Below are 15,799 nucleotides of genomic sequence, written 5' to 3'. Positions count from 1 at the left end.
CTTTGGATTTTGGTTGTTTGCGATTGTTCCTGAAATGACAAATTCCAAAACTGGGATAGAAATGAAATTTGAGGGATGATCCGATTCGCATGCTTAGTTATTTTTTTATAAACTTATTTATTTGAACAATGTGTGAGGAATATGATTTGTCCATTGTCGGTAAAATTAGAGGAAGGTTCACAGTCCCAGTTGTTTCTGGGAGTCATCAATGGGGAGAGCTGACTGGCTGTGATTTAACCAGAGGATTCACACCTCAGGAGAGGAGCAAGACTGAGAAGGCGGAGCCTTCATGATCAATCTCAACTGAACCGGGAATTGATCCCGCGCTGTTGGCTGAATAAACTGTCCAGCAAATGGAGACAAATGCTCTGGGCTACTCATTAATGAAAACTGAGACCATCACTGTTTCTATTTGATGGAGTGAGTAGGTGATGGCAGAGGATGGTTTCGATCCATCGACTTCTGGGTTATGGGCCCAGCACGCTTCCGCTGCGCCACTCTGCTCCCAAAGTCAGCCCCTCCCTGCTTATTACTGCTGCCCGCGAGCCAGGAATCTATTCACTGTCTCTTTTTGTTACAAACAAGGCCCTGGGAAGCTCACCCTGGCTGGATAATAACACGTAACATCACCCCGAATGGAACAGACAGAGTAAAACTCACAGAAAACCAGTAAAAGACTATTAGGACACACTCACAATGAGAGGCAGAAAATATTCGAACAAATCAGCAAGATACTGAGATGGAAAAACTGATTGAGTATGAAAAGGGATTTTCTGTTCGACAAAGATAGGCCCTGTTTTGAAATGCATGTTGTGTTGTGTAACTGTGCTCTCTGCTGTGTAACTGTTCTCTCTGTTTGGAACTGTGACTCTCCCGTTGACAGATCTTCACTGTGGTTCTGACAAATTCTTCCCTGTTGTGTAAATGTGTTCCCCGTTTGTAAATGTCATCTGTCTTGAGCAGAAGTTTTTTTTGTGTGAAATGTACTCTGTTGTTCTGTGAAAGTATTTTTCAGTGGAAAAGAATCAATGGAAATTTGAAGGCCGCCATTTCTGAGGCTTGCTTTCAATTCCAGCATTCTTTGGGCCGAATGGCCTCCTCCTGTTTCTGTTTTCTATCCATGTGCCTATGTGTTAAATCGGTGAATTTGAATTTCACCAGCTGCCGTGGTGGGATTCACTCCGCGTCCCCAAAGATTAGCGCGGGCCTCTGGATTACCAGCCCACTGACATCACCTTTCATCCCTGTAAACAAAAACAGTTCATTCAGCTCAGCATTAAACCTCTTCCTGAGGAGATTAGAATTCCTGCCACAGAATTTCAATTAGCCGATTGATACAAAGCATTTTGTTCTAGTTTGGAATGTTAACAATTTATCCGGATGAAACATACCTTGTGGAATATCTGATCTAAAAACACTAAGACGAGTGAGAATTAAATGAATAAAGTTACAAGGAATGTAATTCTGAAAAAGCTGTTTGGAACTAACGGTGGATATCAGTTAAGAGGCGAGAGCTCAGTTTTCAGGAGATTCCACCAGATTTCAATAGACATTTATAAATTTATAAGGGACCGGACTCGAACCTAATTTGGATGAAGAATATGGAATGGTGCTGGACTATTCACCCCTCAAACCTGTGGAACTCTGAGTCTTACCTTCACCTTGGTCCGTGAACCTCGAAATAAGCGATCAGTTCACCCTCAATCAGTCAATGCGGAGACAGAGTTTGAAATGGAATAACAAGAAAGATGGAACTCTAATCGATTTGTGCAGAGGTTTTAGACTGTGCTGCCGGCAGTCAGGATGGCCGAGCGGTCTAAGGCGCTACGTTAAGGCCGCAGTCTCCTCTGGAGGCGTGGGTTCAAATCCCACTCCAGACATTGATTATATTTTCCTTCGCGCGGCTCCATCCAAACGCAAGAAATCTCTCACCTGGCACCACAAGGGCAGCAGATGCAGAGAAACAACGACCATCTCGAAGTTCCACTCCGAGACACACATCATCCTGACTTGGAAGCATATTCCCGTTCCGATGGTTCACAATCCTGGAAATTCCTCCCGAATGGCAGTGTGTGTGTGCACAGACACCACATGAACTGCACTGGCTCCAGAATGAATTCATGGCCAATTACTCAAAGATAATTAATTTGGAGAATACAGGCTTCCCGGGTCAGTGACACACATTTCCCGGATGAATGAATTATTTAAAAAAATCTCGCGCCACAGAAGGGGCGCGCCTGCCTTCAGAGCAGAAAACTGTGTGTATGAATCACACCCTGAACACAGCTCTTTTTATACCAGATTTGAGTCTGAAAACAGTAAATGGAACCAACTCACGATAAACCTTTCATCGTTTAACGGAAGAGTTTCACTGAGTGATGTGTGTGATTCCCTCTGATGGTTTTGTTCAATATCGGGGGAAAGGGGGATTTGAAACCGGTGCAGTCATAGCCCACTGTCAGATCCAATTATTTTTCTTTCATGAATCTATTCGGGATCCCATAGCATCTGTGGAGAGAGAAACAGTCGTTCCAGTGTAAGGTCTGCATCTGAAATGTGAACTATCTCTATTTTCACAGATCCTTTCCAGTACTGGTCGCAAATCTGTTTTCACAAACACTACCAGATCTGGAACGTATTTCCAGCATTCCGCTGTACCAAAGTTAGCAATGTCAGGCTCTGTGGCTAATTTGGTTAAAGTGCCTGTGTAACGGCAGGCATATCCTTGTTTCCAATCAGTGTGCACGGACACTGTTAGTATCACTTACTTCCACAAATACGCAATATCCGGAACGACTTTCCAGCATTCGACCTGTGTGGTTTAGTTGTTGAAATCGCCTTTTTGGTAAACAGGTGATGTGGGGTTTGAATCTCAGTCCAGCCTGGATTCCTTTCACGTGATCTTTGCAATTGTGCAAGTCACAATGTCCCTTCCTTGCTAGTCAATATTATCTATCCCTTCACAATTGATCATCTACAAAGATGAAACAAAAACACATTTCGAGACTCCCCACGAATATTCCGACTGTTTATTTACACGATCGAGGGATTTTCATCACCTTGCACTGAAGAAAACATTTAATTTGCAATGGCAAATGGAATTTAATGTTGGCAAGTGTGAGGTGGTCCACTTTGGTAGGAAGAATGGTAGGAAGGACTATTACTTACGTGGCGAAAAACTGCAGCAGGCGACGGTGCAGAGGGACCTCGGGGTCCTTGTGCATGAGTCGCAAAAACCCAGCTTGCAGGTGCAGCAGGTGGTCAGGAAGGCAAATGGGATGCTGGCCTTCATAGCGAGGGGGATTGAATATAAAAGTAGGGAGGTCTTGCTGCAGCTGTATAGGGCATTGGTGAGGTTGCAGCTGGAGTACTGTGTACAGTTTTGGGCGCCGCACCTGCGCAAGGATATTTTGGCCCTGGAGGGAGTGCAGAGGAGGTTTACTAGGCTGATACCGGAGTTGAGGGGATTGAGCTATGAGGAGAGGCTGAATAAACTAGGCTTGTACTCGCTAGAGTTTAGAAGAATGAGGGGAGATCTCATTGAGACGTATAAGATGATGAATGGGATGGATAGGATAGAGGTGGAGAGACTCTTCCCGCTCAAAAAAGACAGTAGGACTAGGGGGCACAGCCTCAAGATAAAGGGGAGGCGGTTTAGAACGGAGTTGAGGAGGAACTTCTTCACTCAAAGGGTGGTGAATCTCTGGAATTCTCTGCCTGTTGAAGTGGTGGAGGCTGCCTCGCTAAATATTTTTAAGAAGCGGGTTGATGGGTTCTTGATAAGAGAGGGGATTAATGGTTATGGGGAGAGGGCGGGAAAGTGGAACTGAGCCACAACAGATCAGCCATGATCTTATTGAATGGCGGGGCAGGCTCGAAGGGCTAGATGGCCTACTCCTGCTCCTATTTCTTATTTCTTATGTTCTTATGTTCAAACCCAACGGTGGAAGTTCAACAAACACAGTTTTTTTTTGCCCCCTCAGGGAATTTCTAACACTGTCAAATGACCTTAGAATCATACAATCCGGTCAGTGCTGAAGGAGACCATTCTGCCCATCGAGTCTGTAGCGACTCTCCGACAGAGAATCGCACATAGACCCTATGCCCGCTAATCTACCTGTACAAACACTTTGGGGACCGAGGGGCAATCGAGCATGGCCAATCCGCCCAAATTGCTCATCTTTGTGGGAGGAAACCGGAACACCTGTTTTCCTGGGATAACTTGCCTGGGTGAATGCAACCTGAACAGCGCTACAAACATTTCCCACCATCCAGGAGAAAGCATCCCACTTCATTCTCTTCTCATGCATAAAAGTTCACTCTCTCCACTACAGAAACCCAATGGCAGCAGTGTGCACCATCTACAAGATGCACTGCAGCAACTCAGCAAGACTCCTTTTCCAGCACCTTCCAAACCCACGGCCACTACAGCCTAGAAGGACAAGCGCAGCAGATACATCAGGATAACACCACCGCGCTGCAGGGCACTGATATTTATTGACTGATTTTTAGTTATTTATAAGTTGTTGTTGTTGCGTATGAGCTTTTAATCTTCTTTATCTTCCAAAAGAAGCAGAAGAATTATTGAAAAATATGTTCCTACTTCCAACGCAATCAGCGAACGCAACATCAAACGTTAAGAAAGCCACTGGCGTTTGTGTTTTCTTCTGTGGTTTCCCTGAGAACCGAGTAAACAAACACAGCGTGGAAAGATGGCAGAGCAGGAAATATCTGTGTCAAAGCTGAATCGCGTCAATGAAGCAGCAAACCGTTTGCTACTAATCTGATCCAAAACACAACTCTGATGGGATTTGAACCCACAACCTTTGAATAGCTAACCTATCAGTAATTAGAAGTCCAACGCGCTATCCATTGCGCCACAGAGTCACAGGTCCAATGCACCCTTTACAGGGTCTTATATGGATTCTTGACAATGTAACAGCTGCTGGTAAGTTCAACAATCTTGTATTTGAAACGTCTGGAACTTCACTGATTGCAAACCATGTTGAACATCTTATGCCTTTTAACACAGCGTTGGAATTGCAGACCTTTATGTCCTTTTTTATAGGGGATCTGTCCAGAATGATCCTCCCTCTCTTTCCTCCTCATTCTCTTGCACATCTTGGAGTCTAATCTGGCAGGCTTCATAGTCGGGAGACACATTCTACTCCCTCTGTCACAGGGCGGATCAGTTGCAGTAAAACCCCTGCACAGAACACAACACAAAGCTGGAAGCTGGAAATCTGAAACAAAAACAGGAAATGCTCAGCAGGAGAGGCAACACTTTGATGAATGGAGATTTGTGTAAAACCAGCTCCTGAAGCACAGCACAGCTGCAAAGTTTAAAGTTTCCTTTAAATTTAAATTAAAATTAAATATTAAAAATTAAAATTAAAAAAAAATTAAAATTAAAATAAAATTAAATAGGGATTGGAATGCCCTGCCTGCTGCAGTTGTAAATGCGCCTAGTTTGGGGACGTTTAAGAGATCCGTAGATAGGTTTATGGGTGGAAAGGGATTGGGTTAGGTTAGAGGGTCATTGCTTTTTAATTGGTCGGCTGTTCTGCGCTGTAATGTTCTGTGTTCTATATATCCACAATGGATGCTCCATTCTATGATTTTGAGCAATTCAAATTGAGAATGTGCATTGTTATTCTAGTCGCCACAGCCTGAAAACCACTTCAGGCATTGGTGTCACCCTTGGATTTTAAATTTGTAAATCCATTCTCTATCTTTTTGAAGAGAATATTGAAACATTATCCATCAGCCGCTCAGTTCTTTTTGAACGAGAAGGAGAATTGAGGATATATTTGGATAACTTTCTTTGACGAAATTTGTACAGAAGCATAAAGGCGAGAATCACACACAGCGCTTCATTAAACTCACCCGCTAAACACTGAAAGGTGACAGTTATTAATCAAGGGATGGAAATCCATTTATTCGTTTATTATTTGTGGAGAATAGGAAAGTTGGAACAGTATGCAATCTGGACAATATAACTGAGCAGAGTGAAACGCAATGGGGACTGGGTAAGATGAGCCGACCATGAGCAGTGAACAAAGTGAGGTGCAATGTTGTCAGACGGAGCAGGGAGTCGTTACAGAGTGAAGGTACATCGGAACGTGGGAGTGTTAAATGTTTAATGCTCACTGTACAAGTAGACGGTGAAATACAGACCTCAGACTGGATATTCAATGTGTTCTGAGATGGGTGAATAGACTGTGGCATCTTGGCATGGTGCAATAGGGACGAGGAACACTAAAGGTATACACTTTAATTTATATCACCTCTCCTAGAGCTTCGGACCGAAATATAACACTTCACACTTTCTTACATTAATTAAATTGCATCTTTCGCATGTCTGCCCATTCCACCAGCCGGTCTGTATCTTCTTGAAGATGGTCAATATCCTTCTCACTAAAGTTTCTCACTATTTTCAAGTTTTGTACTGCTGGTAAATTTTGAGATTGAAACCTGTACACCCAGGTATCGATCAGTAATATACGTGGAGAAAAGCACGTTTCTCTCTATATACCATCCCTAATCAGAAATAGATAAATTTTTGTGTAATATATGCTTTAATATGTTTGTACCAATAATTAAACTATTGCATAGTGAAATTCTGACTATTCTAAACAACAATGATTCAACATGCCACTTGGTTCAAAAGGAAATACATACCGGTACTAACACCCTTACTTAAAAAGCATAGCCTTGCTGATTTATCTGTATTTATATGATGAATAAACTCAGCACAACATGGGCAGGCGGGCCGAATGGAGTACTTCTACTCTTATTCCCTATCATAGAACATAGAACATAGAACATAGAACATTACAGCGCAGAACAGGCCCTTCGGCCCACGATGTTGCGCCGACCAGTTACAAAAACAATGACCCACTAGCCTATACCAATCCCTTTTCGTCCATAAACCTATCCAGAGATCTCTTAAACGCCCCCAAACTAGACGCATCTACAACTGCAGCAGGCAGGGCATTCCAATCCCTCACCACCCGCTGGGTAAAGAACCTACCCCTGACATCCTGGTTGTTAATTTCCCCTCAACTGGATTGCTGAAACACACGGTTCACTGGGAATACCAGAATGAAACTAAAATATGAGAGAAAAATCAAACTGTGGGATTCTCAGCTCTGTCAGACTGTCTGGTCTTCAGACAAGATGACAACTGACGGCATTCAGCCAGTTTCCTGAATCGACAGCACGCGGTTATTTAGCCGGTGTATCCGATCCCAGAGACCCACAACACGGTTAAATGAACTTAAATCGAGTGATTGTTTTTTTTCTCGTGTTCTGCAGTAATATATTCTCTGCAATGACTTCTCGGGAACACGAAACTGCTCCTGATTTCACTCATTCTCAGAATCTACTCTGGAGAAAAACGAAAGCAAACCCCGGGCTCGTCCGGGAGTTGAACCCGGGACCTCTCGCATTTTCATATCCTGACCCTACGCGAGAATCATACCCCTAGACCAACGAGCCAACTGCCAAGCGCTGTGCGATGGAAGCATGTTTTCAATGTCTCCTTTAGCTTTTTAACCATCTTTTCGGAACAACACTGTAAAATCAGGAATGTTCCCGAACAATGTTCCATTTCACTGTCTGTTCTGGTGAAGATCAGAAGCAGTGATATCAGTTTTCACCACTCGCCGTGTCGACCTGTGGTTGTAACTCGCCAGTCGCGTCGGTAATCTCATTCTGACAGCCGGATTTGATTGGATTTGATTTATTTTTGTCACATGAAATAGTACACAGTGAAAGGTATGGTTTCTTGCAGACAAAGCATACCGCACATAGAGAAGGAAAGGAAAAAGTGCTGGATGTAATACCACCTCATCTTTCCTCAAGTAAGGGTACCAAAACTGGACACAATATTCCAGTTGTGACTTCATCAACACAATTGAAACAATATTTCTCGACTTTCTTACTCCAGTTTTTTTGCAATATATGCTTACATTCAAATTGCCATTTTAAAATTATACATTTTACCCGCATACTGACTTTCTGTGATTCTGGACAGAGACAGCCAGATCCCTCTGCCCAGACAAATTTTGAAACTGCTTTCCAGAAGGATAATAATTTGCCTTTCGCATTTATCCACATTGAACTCCATCTGCCAAAAGCTATCCAATTCTCCGAGTATATCGAGATCCATCTGTGATATTTTTACATCCTCTTCACCGCCTGCTTTCCCACAAATTGTGCATTATTCGCAAATTTTGTCCTGTTACACTCGACAAAAGAAAAACAACGGATTTCTTGACAAGATAAAAGTAAAATCCTGCCGATGCTGGAATCTGAAACAACAAATGAAAATGCTGGAAAAAATCAACAGGTCTGACCTCATCTGTGGAGAGAGACCGGCTGAGATTGTCCAGCATGTTCAGACTTCAACACACCCCGTCTTTCCTCCAAAATTAAAAAAAGAACATGCGGTTTGATATGAACGGCAAACGCATCTTTCTGTCTCCACCTGATTTGTGTTTTTTCTTCACGCATCCATCCCATTCTCTTTCCTGCTAATCCAAAAGTCTTAATTAGTTAGTTAAAGCCGCTGTTTGCTGCATTGAATGGTTCTCCGGATTGGGGAAAATAACTGATCTCGTCAGAACTGAGTTGTCGCTCCGGAAGTGTAAGTGACAAGTGTGCAATGCGTATGGTTACTACACCTATCAGCTCCTCGTTAGTACAGTGGTTAGTATCCCCGCCTGTCACGCGGGGGACCGGGGTTCAAGTCCCCGCCGGGGAATTTATCGCAATTTTACTACTTCAAATTGTACTTGTGTTGTTCTCAAACTTTCAAAATAGAAACGGAAAAGACTGTCATGAAATGAAACTTTCAAAAATGCAAATCTTTACATTTGTACCGACACTTTTCGTGACCTGAGATCAACGTTCGTTCAATTCATCAGCATTTTGGCTCACCTTTGATCTGGCGATGTCACGTCGTCAACACGTGGAATATTACCCTGACATTAGCACAATGTCAATAAATGCTGTGATTTCATATTTTTCAGTTCTATTTTTGGATAATCCACTGATTCCCAAATCCCTGAAAATAGAAAGGAAACCTCCAATGTTTTTCAACATTGGAAATCCCTTTGTGTCTGTGAGTTGTGAAGATTCATGCAGCGTGAGGAATGGAATATTAATGCATGATTGTCAGAGCAGGAAGGTTCAGTTCGAGCTGGACAAAATTTTGGTGAGGCCACCGCTGGAGGGCAGTGTGCAGTTCCGGTCAAATCACTACAGTAAGGATTTCATTCCGTTGGAGAGTGTGCAGTTTCCATTTACCAGGGACCAGATCGTTGCCTGGGATGGAGAATTTGAGCGATGAAGAGAGTCCATGTGGACAACATAAGAACATAAGAACATAAGAAATAGGAGCAGGAGTAGGCCATCTAGCCCTTCGAGCCTGCCCCGCCATTCAATAAGATCATGGCTGATCTGTCGTGGCTCAGTTCCACTTTCCCGCCCTCTCCCCATAACCCTTAATCCCCTCTCTTATCAAGAACCCATCAACCCGCTTCTTAAAAATATTTAGCGAGGCAGCCTCCACCACTTCAACGGGCAGAGAATTCCAGAGATTCAACATTCACTGTCCTATTCTCATCAACCACATTTGTCTCTTCCTTGAAACACTCCGTCATGTTCGTGAGACACGGCCTCCCCTTTACAAAACCATATTGTTTCTCACTAATATGTCCACTCATTTCCAAGTGGGAAAAGATCCTATCTCGAAGAATCCTCTCCAATAATTCCCCGGCCATTGATGTAAGGCTCACCGGCCTGTAATTACCTGGATTGTTGCTGTTATCCTTCTTCAACAAAGGAACAACACAGGCGATTCACCAATCATCTGGGACCTCCTCTGTCGCCAGTCAGAATACAAAGATTTCTCTCAGGCTGCAAACATTTTCCTCCTTGTCTCTCTCAGTATTTGGGGTATATTCCATCAGACCTATCTTGTCGACCTTAATATTTCTCAAAGGCACCAATACCTTCTCCGTTTTGATCTCAACATGACTCAAACCACCTGCACATCCTTCCCCAGACTCATCGTCATACACGTCGTTTTCGCTCAACATGACGCAAAGTGCTCATTTAATACTTCACCCATTTACTCTAGCTCCACGCATAGATTCTCTCCCTTGCCCTTGAGTGGGCCGACCCTCTCCCTGGCTACCCTCTTGCTCGTTATGTATGTATAAACAGCCTTGGGATTTTCCTTAATCCTGCTGGCCAGTGTTTTTTTGAGATCACTTAATCTATTGTTTCATTATATTTTTCATCTTCCTCATCAGGTGAAGGAGCGACACTCCAAAAGCTCGTGTTACCAAATAAATCTGTTGGACTTTAACCTGGTGTCCTGCTGCTACTTAATGTGCCTCCCCCAGTCCCACGTCAGCAACTCCACGTCTGTCTGTGAGAGAATGGAATTAATACTGTATCTGTTATCCATGATCTGCAGACAGATTTGCTCCTCTATCTCTTTCTCACCACACTTCCCTTTTTCCTTCTCTATCACTTCTGTTCACATTGTATTGAATAGTAATTGCCTGGTGTTCTATGTGACTGATGGAGTCACTCTGTCCGTGGTATTGTTGGGGACTCAGTGTGTATTTGCCAGTTAGTGGGAGCTGAGAGTGACTGCGGGGTTCATTCCCTCCCTGCGATGCTCTGTCATTTTGGGATTAATATTGTAACTGTCCTTCTCGGTCACTATATGAGGGGGACTGGGTTTACTTTTACCTATCAGTCTCTGCAACTGCCTGTGGGATTCATCCTCTGATTGTCAGTCTCTGGCTGTGTAAATCAATGTGTACTCTTTAAATATCAGAGAAGAGAGAAAATTACAGCATAGGAGCAGCCCTTCAGCCCTCTGAGCCTCCGCCGACCATGCTGCCCATGTGAACTAAAACCTCCTTTCAGTTTATGGCACTGAGCCTGCTTTCTGCTCAATGGGCCGAGTGTTGGCGAGTGGAATTAGTTGGGCAGGCCAGGGCATTTCATACATCACTGTCGATTCGATGGACCAAAGGGCCTCTTCTACACTATCCTATTCTCTGATACATGTCCTTACAACCCAAGCTTGGAAAATGATGTATTCGTAGATAATGTATTTTGGGTGGATGTCAGTATAAACTGCAGAAATTTGGGTCATGTCTTAAAACTCACAGTTTGTTTTCCCCGCATAGAATTGTCGATATTTCAAACACTTTGTCTGAATTTGTTCTGAATGCAGTGACTTTTGGAACACTTCATAGAATCAGAGAAACCCGACAGTGAATAAAGAGGCCATTTGGCCCAACGAGTCCGCACTGACCACAATTCCACCTCAGCCCTACCCCTACATAATTGCCCGTCATCCCACGACATTCCAGCATGGACTACCGTGCCGCCTAATACCGTTCAGTTTGAGGGAAAGGGTGAACTGGCCCGTACGGGGATCGAACCCGCGACCTTGGCGTTATTAGCACCACGCTCTAACCAACTGAGCTAACCGGCCACATGCGAATTGATGGCCACGGATAGTTATCGGGGCAGCATGGTAGCATAATGGTTAGCACTGCTGCTGCACAGCTTCAGGGACCTGGCTTCAATTAGAGGAGTTTGCACATTCTCCACGTGTCTGCGTGGGTTTCCTCCGGATTCTCCGGTTTCCTCCAACAGTCCAAAGATGTGTGGGTTAGGTTGATTGGCTGTGCTAAAATTTGCCCTTAGTGTCCTGAGATGTGAAGGTTCGAGGAATTAGCGGGTAAAAAATGGAGGGATATGGGGGTAGGACCTGGATAGGATTGTGGTCGGTGCAGACTGGATGGGCTGAAGGGCCTCTTTCTGCACTGTAGGGTTAAAGAAAAACACTTATCAGAAACATAGTGTGATTTCTATATGTGTGTTGCCTGATGTTGTTGTTGCTGTTCTTGTTTTTTTTTTCACTGTGACTGTGTTTTCACTGTCTGGCAATGAAGGTAAATAAATAAATGTCTCATGATCGAATTGAATGGTAGAACAGAGTCAACGTGCCATGTGCAATGTCTGTTCTTAATTGCTGTGTTCTAGTGACTGGAAGAGACGGATCGATGGTTACTGAGGGAAATAAGGATGGAAATTGCAGTGGCAACGGAGGCAATTTCAAACCCAGCTCGTTATATGGGTGGTGCCAAATGAGTGGAGAAATGCAAATGGTAAAGACACCTCTTCAGAAATGGCTGTAAGACTCAGTCCAATCAGTTTAATATCAGTTTAATTATTGGGCCGAAGGACCTGTTTCCTGTGCTGTGTTGTTCTTTGTTGTTCAATGTGTAATATTCTCCAAATAATAACCGGAGGGGAAAAAAACACCCACCTATGCTAATGCACAATAATTAAAGAAAGCCCCTAAGTTAATGAACTTGATCGAGATCTTCATGAGGGTAATGGAAAAGGTGAGGATTCAAATCCCATTCCTGGCAGTGTTTGCGGGAGGCAGTGGCAGTGGACAAGTAATCCAGAGATCCTGGGTAATACTCTGGGAAGCTGGGTTCAAAACCCAAAAGGGCAGATGCTGAAATTTTAATTCAAGACAAACCTGGAATTAATTATCCATTTTTATAAAACCCCATGCAGTTTACTAATGTCCTTGAGGGAACAAAATCTGCAGGAGGAGGGTATTTGAATCAGCAAGTCCAGAGGTAACAAAAACATGGATGAGGGTTTCAGGTACAGTTGAGATCAGGTATTATCAACAATGTGTGAAGTTACACAGCTGGAAACAGGTGGCCTTGGTGCAGGAACAGATGTGTGGTCAGAATCTCATTTCCAGGTGGAATGATGTGCCAAGGTTATATGAGTTTGTTTCGGCCTCGACAGTGACCAGGGAGAGTGATGGAGTCATTGACTGGGAATGGAATTTGTGGTGGGACCTTTGGCCTTCCAGATGTTTAACGGGGAATTATCTGCTTATCGAGTACAAGCTGCTGGATAAGCAATCTAATAATTTAATAAGAGGGATTGGTTCTGAGAGCTGATGGTGAGCTGGAACTGGGTATTATCAGCTTACGTGTGAAAACTAACACTGTTCTTCAGATTATAACACCCAGAGGTGAGGTCTAGAAATAGAAGGGGGCCAATGATAAATTCTTCAAAGATTCGGGAAGTAACAACACAGGAGGGAGAAGAGTGACCATTGCGGGTGATATTGTGCCACTGACCAGAAAGGTAAGCATGGAACGAGGCGAGTGCAGTCTTCCCCAGCTGGAAAACCATAGAGTATAGAACATTACAGCGTAGTACAGGCCCTTCGGCCCTCGATGTTGTGCCGACCGGTGGAACCAATCTAATGACCCTCCAACCTAAACTATTCCAATATTATCTATATGCCTATCCAACTGACCATTTGAACGCCCTTAAAGTTGGCGAGTCCACAACTGCTGCAGGCAGGGCATTCCACGCCCTTACTACCCTCTGAGCAATGAACCTATCTCTGACATCTGTCCTATAATTATCACCCCTCAATTTAAAGCTATGTCCCCTTGTGTTAGCCATCACCATCCGAGGAAAAAGGCTCTCACTGTCCACCCTATCCAATCCTCTGATCATCTTGTATGCCTCAATCAGGTCACCTCTTAACCTTCTTCTCTCTAACAAAAACAACCTCAAGTCCCTCAGCCTTTCCGCATAAGACCTTCCCACCATACCAGGCAACATCCTGGTAAACCTCCTCTGCACCCTTTCCAATGCTTCCACATCTTTCTTATAATGCGGTGACCAGAACTGTACGCAATACTCCTCGTGCGGCCACACCAGAGTTTTGTACAGTTGCAACATGACCTCACGGCTCCGAAATTCAATCCCTCTACCAATAAAAGCTAACACACCGTACGCCTTCTTAACAACCATGTCAACCTGGGTGCCAACTTTCAGGGATCTATGCACATGTACACCGAGATCTCTCTGCTTGTCGACACTTGCATTAGCCCTATATTCTGTATTCCTGTTACTCTTACCAACGTGAATCACCTCACACTTTTCCGCATTGGTCTTCTATACTTTGCTAATCTGTTCTTCACAACAATCCTTGAACTGATGTGATGGGAATTTCTTTCGCTGAGAGAAGCTACAATCCCAACATTGAACATCCTGTTGAATATTCAGGGTCTAAGACAAAGAGGATCGCATTTCCCCCTGAATCTGCTGTGTTTTTCTTCAATGTTCCTTTCAAATGACAGCCTGAAAGGATAGCTAGTTAATAGAAGTTTATTCGCTGAAAAATTTGCGCACCGATGGCTCGTTGGTCTAGTGGTATGATTCTCGCTTCGGGGGTTGCACTATATGGAAGTTGTGAGAGGTCCCGGGTTCAAATCCCGGACGAGCCCTCATTTGTTGCCAGTTTTGGTTCCAAATGTTGGTTGTTTATTTGCAAAAAAACCACGTGGCGTTTTCGATGGCGGGATATACATGTCTCCAGATTAGGTTTGAAATCCAGCAACACATCCCGACAATTTTCTTCATGCTGCAAATCAAAAGTTTTCAAGAATGTTCACCCACGGAACCAGACTGTAAACTTATCTCAATGAATCAATCAGGGCTGTCCATTGCTTGTCGCGTCAGGGATTCTTGCATCGTGTGTTCAGTTGTATTTTGGTCAGAAAGAAATTGAGGTCTGACAATGCTGTGGGGGGAGGAGGTGCGGGGGCGGTGGGGGAGGTGGGCGGGAGGGGGAGGAGGGGTCACAGTTTGGTTTTGAATCGATTATATTTTAACTTTGTCTCGGGCGTTCCACTGAGCAGGAAGTGAATCTTTGTGAAACTGTTCGGTATTCCACTCCAGACGTAATTAACTCAATGAAGAGGAGGTTTGGAGAGGCTACCCGTGTTTGATTCCACGCTAGGACTGGGTGCCATGCATCTAAGGATACTGAAAGACATGATCAGTGTAATTGCGAAGAGACTGGAAATAACTTTCCAACTTCCGATTTATTAAGGTAACAATGTTTTTTGAACTGTCTTGGGTATTTTGAAATTGTAACCGAGAGTCTTGCTAAAGATAATACTGTTCATGCGGTTTACATAAACTTCCAAAAGCACGGAAATTTTTAATCAGGCAGATTAAAGTAAATGCATCAAAATGTGAATTGATTCGTTTTGAAGGAAGAACCCAGGTTCAAAACATAAACTACATGGTACAGTTCTAAAGAGGCAAATATCTACATATATCTTCCAAGTTGACAGGGATGATCATAGAGGTTTACAGCATGAAAAAAGGCCCTTCAGCCCAACTTGTCCTTTTTTACCCACTAAGCTAGGCCCAATTGCCCGCGTTTGGCCCATATCCCTCGATAGCCATCTTACACATGTAACTGTCCAAACGCTTTTAAAAACTAAAGTTATACTCACTTCTACTGCTACCTCTGGCAGCTTGTTCCAGACAATCACCATCCGTAAAAAATAAAAATGCCCCTCTGCACCCTTTTGTATCTCACCCCTATCAGCTTAAACGTATGCCCTCCAGTTTCAGACTCCCCTACAATTTCGAGAAGATATGGACTATCTCGCTGATCAATGACCCTTATTATTTTGTAGACCTCAAGAAGATCACCCCTAAGTCCAGAGAAAAATTCCTTGCCTTTCCAGTCTCTTCTTGTAACTCAAACCATCAAGACTTGGTAGCATTTTAGTCAATTTTTTCTGCGCTCTTTCTAGTTGAATAATATCCTTTCTCTAATCGGGTGACCAGAACTGTACACAGGGCGGTGACGAGAGTGATCATAATAAATCAGACGGTGCTCTGCGTCTTTTTT

At 43.7% G+C, this 15,799-nt stretch overlaps 5 non-coding genes across 5 annotated transcripts; 3 read left to right on the top strand and 2 right to left on the bottom strand.

Annotated features, from left to right (window-relative positions):
* Nucleotides 1-1,797: 1,797 nt before the first annotated feature.
* Nucleotides 1,798-1,880, top strand: trnal-aag (transfer RNA leucine (anticodon AAG)). Its single transcript has one exon. It is a non-coding gene; the product is annotated as a tRNA-Leu (tRNA).
* A 2,916-nt stretch (nt 1,881-4,796) lies between these two features.
* On the bottom strand, nt 4,797-4,887 carry trnar-ucu (transfer RNA arginine (anticodon UCU)). The gene is given in 2 exon segments: nt 4,797-4,832; nt 4,851-4,887. It is a non-coding gene; the product is annotated as a tRNA-Arg (tRNA).
* A 3,808-nt stretch (nt 4,888-8,695) lies between these two features.
* Nucleotides 8,696-8,767, top strand: trnad-guc (transfer RNA aspartic acid (anticodon GUC)). Its single transcript has one exon. It is a non-coding gene; the product is annotated as a tRNA-Asp (tRNA).
* Nucleotides 8,768-11,453: 2,686 nt separating this feature from the next.
* trnai-aau (transfer RNA isoleucine (anticodon AAU)) lies at nt 11,454-11,527 on the bottom strand. The gene has a single exon. It is a non-coding gene; the product is annotated as a tRNA-Ile (tRNA).
* A 2,757-nt stretch (nt 11,528-14,284) lies between these two features.
* On the top strand, nt 14,285-14,375 carry trnap-cgg (transfer RNA proline (anticodon CGG)). Its single transcript is given in 2 exon segments — nt 14,285-14,320; nt 14,340-14,375. It is a non-coding gene; the product is annotated as a tRNA-Pro (tRNA).
* The last annotated feature ends 1,424 nt before the right edge of the window (nt 14,376-15,799 follow it).

The sequence above is a fragment of the Carcharhinus amblyrhynchos genome, unplaced genomic scaffold (assembly GCF_965287045.1).
Source record: "Carcharhinus amblyrhynchos unplaced genomic scaffold, sCarAmb.v2.hapA scaffold_42, whole genome shotgun sequence".
NCBI classification, from domain to species: Eukaryota; Metazoa; Chordata; class Chondrichthyes; order Carcharhiniformes; family Carcharhinidae; genus Carcharhinus; species Carcharhinus amblyrhynchos.
Note: the sequence above shows the minus strand (reverse complement) of the source record. Positions and strands in the feature narration are given on the sequence as shown.